Source organism: Aythya ferina (genome assembly GCF_964211825.1).
Source record: "Aythya ferina genome assembly, chromosome: 15".
NCBI lineage: Eukaryota > Metazoa > Chordata > Aves > Anseriformes > Anatidae > Aythya > Aythya ferina.
Window position 1 is genome coordinate 9,521,823 of NC_140314.1, and position 14,806 is coordinate 9,536,628.

At 41.7% G+C, this 14,806-nt stretch overlaps 2 long non-coding RNA genes across 2 annotated transcripts in view; one reads left to right on the plus strand and one right to left on the minus strand.

Annotated features, from left to right (window-relative positions):
• LOC311445060 overlaps window positions 1–9,673 on the minus strand; it is a 320,201-nt gene extending 310,528 nt beyond the window's left edge. The window contains exons 1-2 of the long non-coding RNA XR_014698176.1: window positions 9,522–9,673; window positions 3,553–3,853 (exon numbers count right to left, since the gene is read on the minus strand). This is a non-coding gene — a long non-coding RNA (uncharacterized lncRNA). The remainder of the gene's footprint in view (window positions 1–3,552; window positions 3,854–9,521) is intronic.
• A 104-nt stretch (window positions 9,674–9,777) lies between these two features.
• LOC311445061 lies at window positions 9,778–10,621 on the plus strand. Its single transcript, XR_014698181.1, has 3 exons — window positions 9,778–9,876; window positions 9,970–10,166; window positions 10,244–10,621. It is a non-coding gene; the product is annotated as an uncharacterized lncRNA (long non-coding RNA).
• The last annotated feature ends 4,185 nt before the right edge of the window (window positions 10,622–14,806 follow it).

Genomic DNA, 14,806 nt, shown 5'->3' on the forward strand with positions numbered 1-14,806 from the left:
TTCTAAGTATTTTATGTTGTTAAACTAATTCTATTTAATTTACTATCCACTGCCTTACACCTTTAATATATTTCAGTGATATCCCTTCAGGGTTTTATTTTACCCTAAAGTCAACTTCAGCGAAACAGTATGTAAACTCCCTTTCAATTCACCTTTGATTTTACCATTACTAATTCTTCACAGCTCTTCAGATACAGTGCATCCCTAATAGTATTCTGTAGCATGGAGACACTTGCACTTTTTTTTAAATCAGCTATTCCATTTGAGTTAAAAGCAAGTTGTCAGAAGAGCTCACAGCAGCACACTGGGATTCCCATGAAGCCTGCTGCCCAGCCTCCTTCCACTGCAATAGCCCTGGCCACAGGCCACACCTCAGCACCTACACATTCAGCAGAGCCAGCCTGCTTGGTAACAGATATGCGATGGCTTCCTAATGGTCCAGAAGCCCTCTCATAGTCTGCATATTAAGTTGCATTGTTAATGGTTTCTTCCCCAACCTTGTCACTGTCACTTATCTACCACTTCATCTTACAGCCCAAAAAATATATGATCTAGGCACACGTGAAGTGCTCCCTCCTGCCTCCTTGATCAAGCAACCACAATCACCACAGACAAATCTTAATATTTGCCATCTTAGCTTTCCAATAAGCATTAGACTTGTGATAAAGCCTCATGATTTAACGTTCCCTTCCTGTTTGAACCATCAGGCTACAAATGGCACTGTCTGAAGCTCCCTGCAGTACTGTTGGTCTTTGTGTGGCCTGAGGGCAATCAGCTTCTCGTTTGGTGACACATCAGCCCTCAGCAGGTCTCATGGCAGAACACACTTACCATGCTGCTCACATCCATCACAGCAGTACAAGCGATGCTCCGCGTGCTCCACCCTGGAGTCAGCTAACTACGTCACACAGCAACAGGAGCTCAGGCTGCACCAACCCTGGAAAGCTGTGGGAAGGTTGCAGTTCGCAATAGAGATACTGCTCAGAAAAGGGAGAGAAATGAACCCGAGGAGTCACACCACCACGAGACAAGACAATTTGCTCCAGCCTCACTGCCTTTATCACATAACTGGCATATTTAAATGTTCAATGCAATGCTTGGTTTTCACTATAACTGTAACAGCCAAGACCTGCACATCAGCCAATTACTCCAATTCAAGGCTTTGCTAGAAGCCCCCACAGACCAGAATTCAATTCTTTTAATTTTTGTCACATACTTCACAATATTTAAGGCAATAAATATATGTCAACAAAAGGGTGCCTAGGGAAATCACACAATATTAGCGGAGCAAACTTTTTAATGTAGAGCAAGAAAAACATCAAGTTTAATTACTAGTTTTACAATAACTGTATGATACAGTAATTGGGATAGATTTGAAGTGCCTTCAGCAAACTCCATTTAAAGAAAAAAATCAAGATAGTTAATAGTGATATTCATTATATTCAGCCATTAGCAAATATTCTCAACTAACACAGTAACTGGAAAAACAATTCCTAAAAGAAACACTTCCATTTCTCCAGTAATTACTGGAAATGAAAACATATTTAGTAATATGAAAATTAATTATTTGTCTGTACTGACAGACTCACAGCTATGAATGCTTTCTAATTAATGAAACCTTGCTTCAAGAACCAAACTTATTTTCTTTTTCTCCACTTCTATTCACTCATTAGATTAACAAAATGCTATTCCAGATTTAAAGCATTACTCTACTACTGTGCAACTCAGCTACAGTCACTTGTAAGGCTGCATACCTTCAAAGGCATCATTTTTAACTTATAACCATGTCAAAGTTTGAATAAGAGTATCTGATTTTGAGCCTTGTGGTTTACTTTCATTGCACATCCTACCCAACAGCACACTACCAAAGTCACTTAGAGAAGACCTCTGAGGACTAAAATACTCTTATCAGGCAAACTGCAATACAAAGCCACTAGAAAAATCACTAAGAATAGCTGATTTAACATGACACAACACAACGCATGCACAAAACGTGAGCATGTGTAAAACGTTGGTGCTCCACCAGCTTTAGTTCACATCAGTCCAGATTCCAGCTCCACACCAGCAAGCCTTTGTCTGCTGACTTAATCCTGCTTGTGCATTAACAAAAAAAAAAAACACAAGTATGACATAAAGTTGCCAGTAGACTAGAGTGCTTTCTATGCTGCTTTAGCCCTTACTGCTATCTACATTCAGAAAACAAACCAAGCACACTGCAAAGTTAATTCCCCCAAGCCCTTTTGATTTGGAATTGTTTTTTAAACCAGCATGTCTTGTCTGTGTATTAGACTCCAAGATAAACTAGCTACAGCATCTTGTGATAACATCACATACAGCAAACACTGTCATCATGAGCTTGATGATTTCTTTATCTCTAATATGATTTGTATATTTTGTCCTTGCAAGCGTAAATTACCTTCTTTGCTCCTTTTTTTCCTTCCCTTTTGCAACTCTTATCACTGCAAGGTCATCACACTATTATCAGCCACCATTCAGAGAACGCCAGTTGGCTGATAAAGTGCTCGGTGAAGCCTTCCATCCACCCGTCTGAGGATTGTGAGGCAGCTGGGAGAGGAATTGAGTCATTTGGAAACATAATTCAATGTCAAACTGGCTCACATGCCACAGTAACTCAGACCTGTAGCTCAGATACATACTGTGCCATAACTACAGCCTTAAACATAACCATTGTTTTCATCAGGTAGCTAAAACTCATTCATTACATCAAGCAAATTTTAATCGAGCATGTCACTGGAACATCAAATCTGGCTAAAAACAACTTGAAGCAAAGGTATTTCAGCTGGTGTTTTTAAAGCCTCCAGGAAGTCAGATGCACACCTTCAAATGGGACTTCTGTTTTATTTAGAAAATGTTGGCCTCTCTCCCCAGCTCCAAACACATGCCTGCAGGCACAGAAGGACCCCTGGTGATGGTCTCCATGCTGTCATCCCTTAACAGCTGCTCCTTCCAAACACAGTACTTGAAGGCTTAGCTTGAGGTTGGAAGCCCAGAGCTCAGCCTCCATTGTTTCTTTTACAACACGGATAAACTAAACCCCAAGAATCAACTCGCAAGTGTTAAATGTGCTAGAAAAACACGTACCCAAATAATTATAATACATCACTAATGCGGATTAAACACATTAATAAAGTTACATGCAGAGAGTTCAGTCAATTGCTGGTATCTTTCCAGCTAATTAATACTTGGCACTGCATAAATACTCAAGACTGTATTTTACTCCATTATATTCATATAAGACAGCTTCCAGAACCTTTTTAGGTAGCTACTAATGAGAACTAATACTTGCCTGAGCAGAGCTCTGGACTAAGTTGAAATGCAAGGTTTAGCTGCAGAATTTATTTTACCTACAAATCCTAAAGAAAATGACTTTCACTTCAGGATTGCGATTCAGACCCATACCTCATGTGGATGGGCTAACTTCTCCAGATACAGCAGCTTTGCCATATGCCTCAATCCTGATCTGTTTGCAGGACAATATCCTGCACTTGGGAGTAGCCCCAGAAACCTATGAGTTCTGTATGTTGTACATACCTTGTTTGTAGCTGTGATGCTAACTACTATACATAAGTCGTTCTTTTGTGCACCTCTTCCTCACAGCAGAAGGGACGACTTCAGCCATTTTTCTTCAAGATCAGAATATGAACGTGTGTTATCTGCAGACCAAACACTGCAGTGAGTTGGTCTGGCATCTTCCTCTCTCAGAGACTGCCACAGTAAGCCTTTGTTTTGGCACCCATTCCTTCCAGAAGCAACAACTGGGGCCTATTTAGCTTTGGTCTGGCTGTGTGGAAGCATTCATTTGGACAGTCAATAATGCCAGTCTCCAAAATGCCTGAAAAACAATGCAGCAGAGAAGCTAAAAGCCCTTTTACCTGTACTAAAAAAACATCTTCACAGTGGAGAAGTTCAGGTATTCATTTACATAGCAAGTATGCACCCTGCAGTAGATACATTTAAGGTGGTTGCAGAATTATCTGACCTGTCAGATGGGAATAACTGTCTGCTGACCCTAAACCTTTACAGCTCCAGAGCTCTGCGTCATGCAGAGACATTACCAGCTTCTATACCCAGGAATCAACAAGTTCCCATCTATTACATTATATTCATGCATTACACAGAAGAGGGGTGACTTCAACTCCTCTCTCCTACAGAGGCAGGTATTTCCTGCAACAATAAGATTTCTGAAAGAAACATTATGTTTGAGCTGATGATTTCATCTTTTCCACTGAAAATTAAACCGTTAGTTACATCAGGATGTCCTCAGTGGCCAGTCAAGGTGCTCTGACTCTACCACCAAATGCCCAAGCAATCTTCCGTACTGCAAGAAAATAATCATTCCTCTGCAAAGTAGTAAAACTTTTCCATATCCTCCCTAGGACATCATGATTTTTCTGCTCCTGCCAAGTCTGGAGGATGACAGTACTAGACAGGTTATCATCACCCTGTCAGAAATTCTTCAATCTGCTGCTACTACTTCAGCCCAGTTTTCAATAACCACAGCTCACCCTGCTCCCTGCCAAAGTCTTCCGCTGCTGGAACACAGTCATTGCCGACTGGCAGGATTGCTTCGAGGAGGGGAAAGGCTTTGCTAGTTGTCTGCTGTGCATCTTCCCCTTCACTTAAAAAGCAGATGCCATTTACTGACAGTTCCCTGTCAACAGGGGACAACGGGCAGGTTGCTTGTATTTCTCAAGAGAACAAGACTCTCGAGAACAAGACCTGCAAATACCCACTTTAAACTTTTAAGAACCCATAAGCCAAAAGGCTTAATAGTAGCTCTTCAAATAGAAGGACAACTTAAGGCTAACTGCTCCATTAGCATGCAATACTAAAATAGATTTACATAAATAGAAAGTGCTTTGCTTTTTAGCATTCTTTCTCTTCAAATCATTCCATGGCAGAGGAGTTGTGACCTTATTTAAGCACCCTTTGAACTAGCAGCTTAAGAAATCTTTCAAACTCAAGTTTTCTTCAGTTAGCTGAATCAAGGAACTTTCTCTGCAGCAGGGAGAAGATCAAACATTTGTTACAGGGTTTTACTCAGTAACGAGTAGGTCTGGTGGGTAAGCATAGAAACCTTGGCTGGGTCTCAACTGTGCTGATACAGCCCACTCCACAGAACAGACATTTCTATATCAGTTTCTATGTCAGTTTTACATATCACCAGACCTTTAGCATTTACCATTGAGAGTGCTTTCCTACTGCCTTCTCAGGCAACCTGAAGATGCCTGAACATGGACCACCCTTGCTTCCCAACACCCACCCTGGCAGGCTGCACCGGCTCTCAGCTGAGCTCTTGCTTAGATTTCACCTGAAATGAAAGCCGTGGGTGCTCAGAGCGTGTTCTGCACAGCAGCCCTACAAAAACTTTCTTACTACAGGTGTTCACCTTGTGTCAACCTTTTTAAAGGAAAAAATAAAAATAAAAATCTTTCAGCAAGCAGGACAGCCTGTCATAAAATTCAAGAAATGAAGCCCTGATCTAGCAAACTATATCCTTTCAAGTGTTTCTCATTCACATACATAGCCCCACTGAACTCAATAAGAGCAATGGGATCTATTTGGTGAGTGTCTGCAGCCTGTCAGGATCCACTGAATGCTATGGAGCATGTGTCAGAGTATATGGGCTTCCCTGAACAACTCAAGTATTTCCAGCACTGAAAACAGCTTTAGGAACAGTATAAGTAAATAACACAGAATAGCCCTGTTTGCAAAGTTTGAAGGATCACCGAATGCTTTAACTGATCTGCACACAAAGAGCAGGAGACATCCTCCTCGAGGATACAAGCATCACCTCAGCGTCCCTCCGCCATCTTGTTGGGAGCATTAGTCCCCACACCTGAGTGTGCACAAATCTTTGTGAAATCTGCTTTCACGAGGAAAATCTGGCATACTTTAAAGCCTGTCATTCATGGTCTAATAGGTATGGCTGAGAGAAGACATAACCCCTGTCTACAAGGTTTTTCTGCTATTATCCAGACAGGAACTTTAAAAAAAGATCAGATTATCATTCTTGTATTATGATCTTCCTCACACATGCCTTGCTTTGCTCTGCTCCCAGACAGAATCAGCAACCTCAGTACTGACTCACAAGGCCTGGAAATACCTTAGCTTGGCCTTCCCATTTCACACACCACACCAGCTCCAGAGCTGAGGTTACACCAGCAGCCATCTTGTCAAACACAGCCGCACTGAGGGAAGAACAGGAAACATCCACTTGTGGCACCTTAAAGGCTGCCGTTAATGGCTCTAGGTGTTGTTACATGCCTGAGGAGGAGCATCTGGACCCACATGTGTCCCTAGATCACTGAAGGAAAGTGGCTTGACTGCCGCAGACACAATGCCCTCTGGATCCCCCCGTGTACATCTGCCCTCACCCGGCCCACAGCAGCTGAAATCAGTCCCAGACAGCTCCACAACTCTGCAAACTACAGAGGATAAACCCACTGCGCCCCAAAACCTTACCCACTGTGCCCCAAAACCTTACCCACTGCAGCAGGGCTCCACGAAGGTCAGGAGAAACCCCCCCCCAAGGCACACCAGTGACCTGACAGGGCCCCAGACCCTGCCCACTGCCTCGAGGGAGGAGTGCTGACACCCACAGCAAAGAGGCGGGAAGTAGAGACTGGGGAGTGGGAAGATGTTTCATCGTGTTCATGTGTTTTCTCAATACTCAAATCAGTAACTAGAAGTTTGTGCTGACTGGTATCAAGTTAAACTTCCCCACTAGGGACTGCTCTGCCTGTGCCACAGGGAGAGCTGGCAGGCAGCCTTGTCACTGTGCTACCACCTCCCTCCCAGCACTGGCACTTCTGTTTCTACACAGCAAGGTTTAGGTTGGAAGGGACCTCTGGAGGCCATCTTCTCCAACTCCCCTGCTCATGCAGGGCCATCTAGAGCTGCTTGCCCAGGACTATGTCCAGGCAGCTTTTGAATCCCCAGGGAGAGAGACTCCATAGCTTCTCTGAGCAACTTGTGCCAGTTCAGTCACCCTGGCAGCAAAAATACAGTTCCTCACATACCTCCTGTGTTTCAGTTCATGCCCATTGTCTCTTGTTCTGTCACCAGCCCCACTAAAAAGATCCTGGCACTCTCCCCTCAGGTGCACCCAGCTGCCTGACATTCAGCCTTGCACAAAGCACCCTGCAAGTGCCCAAGGCTGAAGCCAGACAGCTGTCTGGCCAATGCAACTGGGATAGCATCCAGAAAATGAATACTAATGTATCATGTTTGCTTCAGATTAAAGCATTAATTATTGCCCTTCTACAGCCATAAGAATCCCCCCAAAATTTACTTTCTTCCCATATTCCCACTAAACAAGTTTGATATTAGTCTCCAGTTATTCATTTTGCAGAAGCAAATCCACCAGTGAGCTAACACAGCAATTTTACATCCTAACTCCAAATCTCTTGCTTTTTTTTCCCTTCCCTAACTGCTAAGAAAAATGAAAGGTCAACGGTATAAAGGTACTGTTATCCAGGCACGGCAGGGGGGAGCATGGATGAGACATGGAAAACATACCCATATCAGGAACAACATAGTTTATGAGATCAGATCCTGCACCTAAAAGTGCCTCATCAGTAGCCTGAAAATTAAAGTGACCTAGAGCCACTTACATGAATTTTATTTCTTTGCTCCAAAGCAGGAGCCTCTGAAGGAGCCAACTCACAGCAAACATGGAATTTAAAATATGTCAGGTTTGGAAACAGTGAGTGGCTTGCCTGTAGCACTGTTTCTAATCATCTGAGAAGAAAAAAAAATCCTAATTCATATATATATATACACACACATGAAAATGTTTGCTAGTCCTTCAGTGCTTCTCCAATGCATTGGAATATGTTGGGTTATGGTTAATAAAAACTGCCCCAGTACCTGGTATGATTAATGCTGATTACTCCAAAGAACAGGATGAGAACGAAGAGAATAAACATTTAGCCTCATTTTAAAAAACAAGGATTATATTCAAGAAGATTAAATCAGCAGACAGAAGTCTGGCAAGTAACTACGTAGTCCCATTTAAGCACTTGAATTATTTTCTTGTTTCCTTTAGGTCCTAAGCACACAAACACATGAAATTTAGGCATGTGCTGAACAACTTTCTTAAAGTAGACCCTAAAGAACTTCAGTGAAAACACCTGAAAGGGGAAGTTACCAGCTAAAAAGCTTTCTCTACTAGTGAGGTAATGAAGTAGTTGGCAGTTAGTCTTACCTGGATCCCAGAAAGAACCCCTCTAGAAGTACCAAAGTCTGATGCCATTCATTGCTACAAGTGTACAAGTGCCCTGCAGACGTGGGGCAAAAGAGCAGCAAAAACTGTGTGGGAAGCTGGCTCATGCAGAGACCACAACAGGCTTTCTCCAGGGCAGCTGTATACTGGTATTACAGCCCTCCAGCAACTTTTTGCTATTTGAACCTCACTTTGAATCTCTTCATTTGTTCTACAGCCCAGGCTGAGATATGGACTACTTGAGGTTCAGTAGTACCAGCTTAGATATAACATACCCTGTCCACATAGGGCACAGGGTCGGGCAGTTCATACAACAACACAGCATGTCAAGTGCCTGTTCCTTCTGGGAGTACCTTCCAGTCTCACCAAACAGAATAGAGGACGTTTTGCCAATAATTTAACACTGATTTAAAATTTTATCTTTTATCCACCTCTGATAGGCTTCCTCTACTACTCAGGCTGCCGCAATTAGAAAAGCACTGCTGAGTTAAAGGGAACAGTGCTACCAAGGCTCACTGATGTCCTTCTTATGGACAGTCTCAAGACCAGTGGCTCAATAGGCTGTAAAATAAATTGGGATAGTATCAAAAAAAATTTAATAAACATTAAATAGTATTGCATTATGAATTTGAAATTCTTCCCTCTAAACGTAATCACAGCTGGGTGTTTTGACAACTTCTGAGAACTCTGCCAAAGCCATTGGAAATACAGGCTTTGTATCAGTGAGCCAAGGAATAATATCTTAGAAAAAAATCATGATCCACACAGCAGGTGGATGTTCTACTCTATCCTCAAATGGTTCATACATTATTTCCAGTGGAATGTGAAGATCATGACTGGGGAAGTGGAGAGGAAGGCAGACAGGACATCCAAGTTTACATATTTCTCATTATTTTTTCTCAGAAGAAAAAAAAAAAAAAAGACAAATTTTCTCAGCCCTGCAAGGCCCAGGAATTTGTTACAAGCTCTTCATTGCTTTCTAACTCATCTTCATTCAAGACAGAGCAAACTCCTGGAACAAGACAAATAAGGCACACAAGGCCATCGTTCTGTTCTTGCAGGGAGTGTTAAGCCTTATCCCTTTAGGGGGAAACTAATTCTCTATCTCTACCCTCTATGTACAGCGCCCAATACCAGTGAAAAACATGACAGAAACTGGGAGCAAACACAGTTATTGCTCCAGTGGTGCCACCTACACCTGCTCCCACACTCACAAGCACAGAGGCACAACTCTCTCCTCAAAAATAACACAGCACTTCACAGGAGAACTTACCTCAAGGTGCAGCAGAGGAGCTCACCATCTCACTTTTTCCTCCTCTGCAAACTCAGCTTGTGTTTCAATCTTCCAAGTTAAAGTATTTCATCAGGAGACCCAACCAGAAAACCCCTCATCTCCCTGCTGCCACCACTGTAAACTTAATCAGTAGGACTCTGTAAGCCAGGTTGTTTAAAAAGTGAAACAGAGGAGAGCACAGGTGATGGCTCTCTGAAATATTTATCAATAATCATGTTATTGCTATCAGGTTAGGCCCACAGCCACTTGACCACAGTGTATTGCAGAGACAGCTGAGTTCCCTAAAACCAGCTGCCTTCCATGCTAGTAGCTGTTTAACTGAGGTGTTGTGAAGGTCAGCCCTGACTACCATCTCTTATTTTTTCACTATCTTTTTCCTGTGCTGTGTTTAACACTGTGGCAGCTAGTCATTCTCTGTCTCTCCTAGCTTCATGTTTAAAAACACCTTCGTAAGCTGTTGGGATCCCTTTACCAACTCTAGCAGGGAGGAGTGACCTGAATCTGAATGATTTCCTACCCTCCAAACAAGTTCTTCAAGTAGTAAAGGTGGGACTGGCTGTAAAGGAGCAGAAAATGTTTCAGGGAAAAACAGAAAGGCATGATTTATGTCCTAACCTGGAAAAGGTAAAAAAATCCAAGCCTCCAAGCTATTTTAGAGATCTGGAAAACACTTTCTAACCCAGACCTACTTTACCTGACAGATTTCCCCTGGGGAGGCTGAAGGATGGAGCAGTGAATTTCTGCAAGGAGAGATTGTTTCTCCCAGTGGCAGACATACATGAAGAACCCCACTGGCTGCCAGCAGTGCCAGGTGTATCCCATACCCACCTGAATTTCACAGATTAGATAGCTGGCCTGCATAAACATCAGCTTTCAAGACAAGGACTTTCTTGTTCTGCAGAAAACCTGCTGAATGTTCTGGATTCTCTGTCTAGGGCCATTTGAATTGACATTTTCTTTTCAGGAGAAACACCTGACAATTAGAGAGTTCTTTCTAGTACCAAATGAGATGGAAAGAGACAAAAAAAAATACATAAACATCCAGTTAAATGAAATTTCCAGAATTGTTATGGGCAAAACCAAACCTATTTTTTATTAAATTAAAAGTTCTTGTTCCATTTTTTTATTTTTACCATTACTGTAAGGAACTTACTTTAGATGATACAGTATAATAAAATAAAAACTTATTTAGAACTGTCTCTCTCAATATGCTGCTTTATTTCCAGTCTTTTAAAATATGTTTTTACTGAAATCAGCACTTTCTCATTAATATAATTAATCACAAATTTCTTGGATTCTTAGTGCCAGTGTTAACCCGAGTATTTAGCTCCTGAAAAAAAAAGTGATTACATGTCGTAAAGTCAGAAAGTATTTTCATCTGGAATATAAATGGAAGTAACCTTTCCAAACAGAATATATTAACATATTCTGGAGAATCCATTGGTTATTCCAAGACCTCTTTCTTTCAGTCTTTAATCACTAAGCCATCATTTTAGAGTCAGTTTTAGAAATGACAAAAAAAAAAATATATAGCTGTCACGTGAATGCATTTTTTTTCTTGATCCAGACAAGGTCTCACAAATGTGTTATGTTCGATAAGTTATTTTTTAAGCAGAAACATCATCCCATTCCCTAAAATGATAAACAAATCTGATTCTTCAGTTTACCATTAAGCTCACTGCAAATGAAATAATCCTTGTCTGAGAGGTACAAATATGCAGATGGCTTCTCCCTATTTTATCTTATTCTTTCAAACAGAAGGAAATTAGAAGAAACCAGAAACTGAGAAATATCCCCAGGCAAGAGTTGCAAGACCTTGAAGAACGTGAAGAAACACATCTGTTGCTCTCCTCCTCTTGTGATATGAAGAACAAAGCTGATATGCTACAACTTAAAAAAGGGCTCCTGTAAGGAGAAAGGAAAATATTTAACATTACTTTAAGGAAGGAAGTTGTCAAACACTCAGGAGACCTGCATCATCGTGTTGTTTTAAAGAGCAGATCTCTCTGCTACATCTAAAATCAATAAAGTCAACTTCCTGCCTTTAGGACAAGTTGCAAAACTACGGATTTCAGTGCATGACATGCTTTCCTTCAGTCCCTTTTCCCCAGATACCAGAAGCACCATACCGTCTTCTTGAACATACATCTAAAAGCTTTGTCCCTCAGAGTCCAAGCGATGAGGGGTGTGGATCCACTAGCAGGGAGCAGCTACCTAGGGAACGGGCACTGCACTGTTCAGTGACTGAGGTGTAGGTCTTGACCACTTTGCATCTCAGTGGCCATCATATAGACTATGTACAGCTGAATTTCCAAACATCTTTTATCTGTCCAGTCTGTTTAGACTGTAAACTCTTTGGACTTCATGTAGGAACATTTTATTATAGAAGTAATGGTTAGAATGACAGGCATGAGAGCTTCAGCTTGGCTTTCAGAAAGCCTTCACACTTCAGCCAATAAGTAAAAACTAAGTCAGACAACGTCCAGACCATTTAGCACTAAAAATTTCCAGATTTCCAGTATGCCCTGAAAGACAGAGATTGAAAACTTCCCTGCTCTTGACAAAATCTTTTTTTCTGAAACATGGTAATACCAGAGGAGTTTGGAATCTGTGACTGTTACGTACTTTATAGCTGTGGAGCAAGTGAATATAACGGACTCTTGGGGTGTGAAGAATAGGTGAAATGACTAACTGATTGTCAGTTGTACATTCTGACATTAAATCTGATTATTAAAGAAAATACTACAGCAAATATGATTAAAATTACAAAGGGAATTAGAATTTACTTAGTGAGTTTTGTTAAGCAAAGAATGATTTTAGATGCAGCTCTTGGCTATAATCACCAGACCTAGAAATGGAGTTTTGATACCTGAGAGAGAGAGGCTGAAACAGATGAAGAAAAAAAATCATGAAACAAGGGAGCATCAGAAAGGTTCTGCAGAATTGTAAGCAAATTCATGAAAGAGCTGGAAGCTGTAGTTCACAGGTCTCTAATCCACACCTCTGATGTCTCTAACAAAGTGAACCGGGAGAGACAGGAAGATGAAAGACAACAATGGAATTCAGTTCTTCTTCAAAAATGTAGCTTGCAAATTGTTTAACACTTGTGCATAAAACTCATCTGCCTCTGTGAACCACAGCTGGGAAAGGTGGAGTTGCTGGTAGAAGGAAGGCTGCATACTAATGGTGCTGTTCCTACAAGAAATGTCCAGGTTGATTTGAAGAGCATACAGCTTCGCATACAGTTCTCCTTATCACAGAATCACAGAATCACAGAATTTCTAGGTTGGAAGAGACCTCAAGGTCATCGAGTCCAACCTCTGACCTAACGCTAACAGTCCCCACTAAACCATTTCCCTAAGCTCTACATCTAAACGTCTTTTAAAGACCTCCAGGGATGGTGACTCCACCACTTCCCTGGGCAGCCTGTTCCAGTGCCTCACAACCCTTTCAGTGAAGAAGTTCTTCCTAACGTCTAACCTAAAACTCCTCTGGCTCAACTTAAGCCCATTCCCCCTCGTCCTGTCACCAGGCACGTGGGAGAACAGGCCAACCCCCACCTCGCTACAGCCTCCCTTGAGGTACCTATAAAGAGCGATAAGGTCGCCCCTGAGCCTCCTCTTCTCCAGGCTGAACAAGCCCAGCTCCCTCAGCCGCTCCTCGTAGGACTTGTTCTCCAGGCCCCTCACCAGCTTCGTCGCCCTTCTCTGCACCCGCTCAAGCACCTCCATGTCCTTCTTGTAGCGAGGGGCCCAAAACTGAACACAGTACTCGAGGTGCGGCCTCACCAGAGCTGAGTACAGGGGGACGATCACCTCCCTAGCCCTGCTGGTCACACTGTTCCTGATACAAGCCAGGATGCCGTTGGCCTTCTTGGCCACCTGAGTCCAGATTAATAATCAAAACTAGGTTAGCCAAGGACTTTGGGCTCCATTTATGCCAGGAACTAAGAATTCCCATTCTTGACCCCACCAGCTTTGTGCAGGTCAGAGAAAGCAATTCCCTTTGAATCGCCCCTGACCTTAACTAGTGTTCAACATCATAACGTTCGCACTCCATCCTTCATCAACATCTCTGCGGGGAGGATCTGCAATGGTCTGAACAAAACTGGTCATGACCAGTAAATACAAGTCATTGTCCAGCCTTATCTAATATTGGATCTGAAGCACACTGAAGAGAACCCAGCAGTCTAAGGGCACATCCATGTCTACAGTCTGAATGTTTTGTTTTTAAGAGTTATGAGTCACACAAAATGTAATCAATGCAACTCATTTGCCCCAATGTATCTTGTGTAATAGAACAAACATTAACTACTATTGGGTATTTTTACAAAATTGCATTCTTTTAATTGATTTAGCACTATATTAGCTCTCTACTTCCTCCCAGAAATAGCACATAGTACAGAAGAAGTTTGATTTGGAACAGGAATCTATGTGTTTATACAGATCAAGACAGAGGTATTATTTCCTATATAAAAAATAATGAATACAATAATCACAGACAGCACTCACTACCAGAAAGAGCACAGGCTCATTGACCTAGCAATAAGCTCAGGCAGGGCTTTATGGATGGAGTTTTTCACTAATTAGTTTGATGGAGAACAGAAATGTTGCACAGCATAATGAGGAATAAAACTTAAACAACCAAATACATTTGTGCCTTCTATTATCTTCTCTGCTCCTTTCTCTCCCTATTTACATAGTTGATAATTAAATAACTGAAGATCATTAAAAAAAAAAAAAAAAAAAAAAAAAGGAAGCCTTCTAATTGTGTAGGCCATCTTGCCATCTTTTTATTGAAAAGCTGAGGTTTTCCAGTATTATTTTATTCCCCTCCTTTAGAAGATCTGTCTACATAGATCAAGTGCAACAGAAACACACCTGAAGACTGAAGCTGTATTTAGATGTAAGTCCCCAGCTGAGTCTGGACCATGCAACAAGCATTTTGCAGGGGTATAGCTGCCGTCTTCTGGAGAGATCAAGCTTGTAGCCTGGGAATGGGAATTTTGACCACTCAATGCTCTTGTGGCAAAGCATGCAGGAAAAACAGCAGCTGATTTATGAAGTAGCCATCTGTTCCCTATATTTAAGACACAGCAGAGTGTGTTGGTACCAGCTTTCAGTGACCAGCGATTCTCATTTTAGAATGTTAGAATCCTATTGCAACTATTTATTTAGGTACCTGAAAATGCAAATAGATGTTTATTGGATATTTTCAAAAGTATGTAATTATGTAATTTTTATTAAAACCCTCTGAAATAGTGT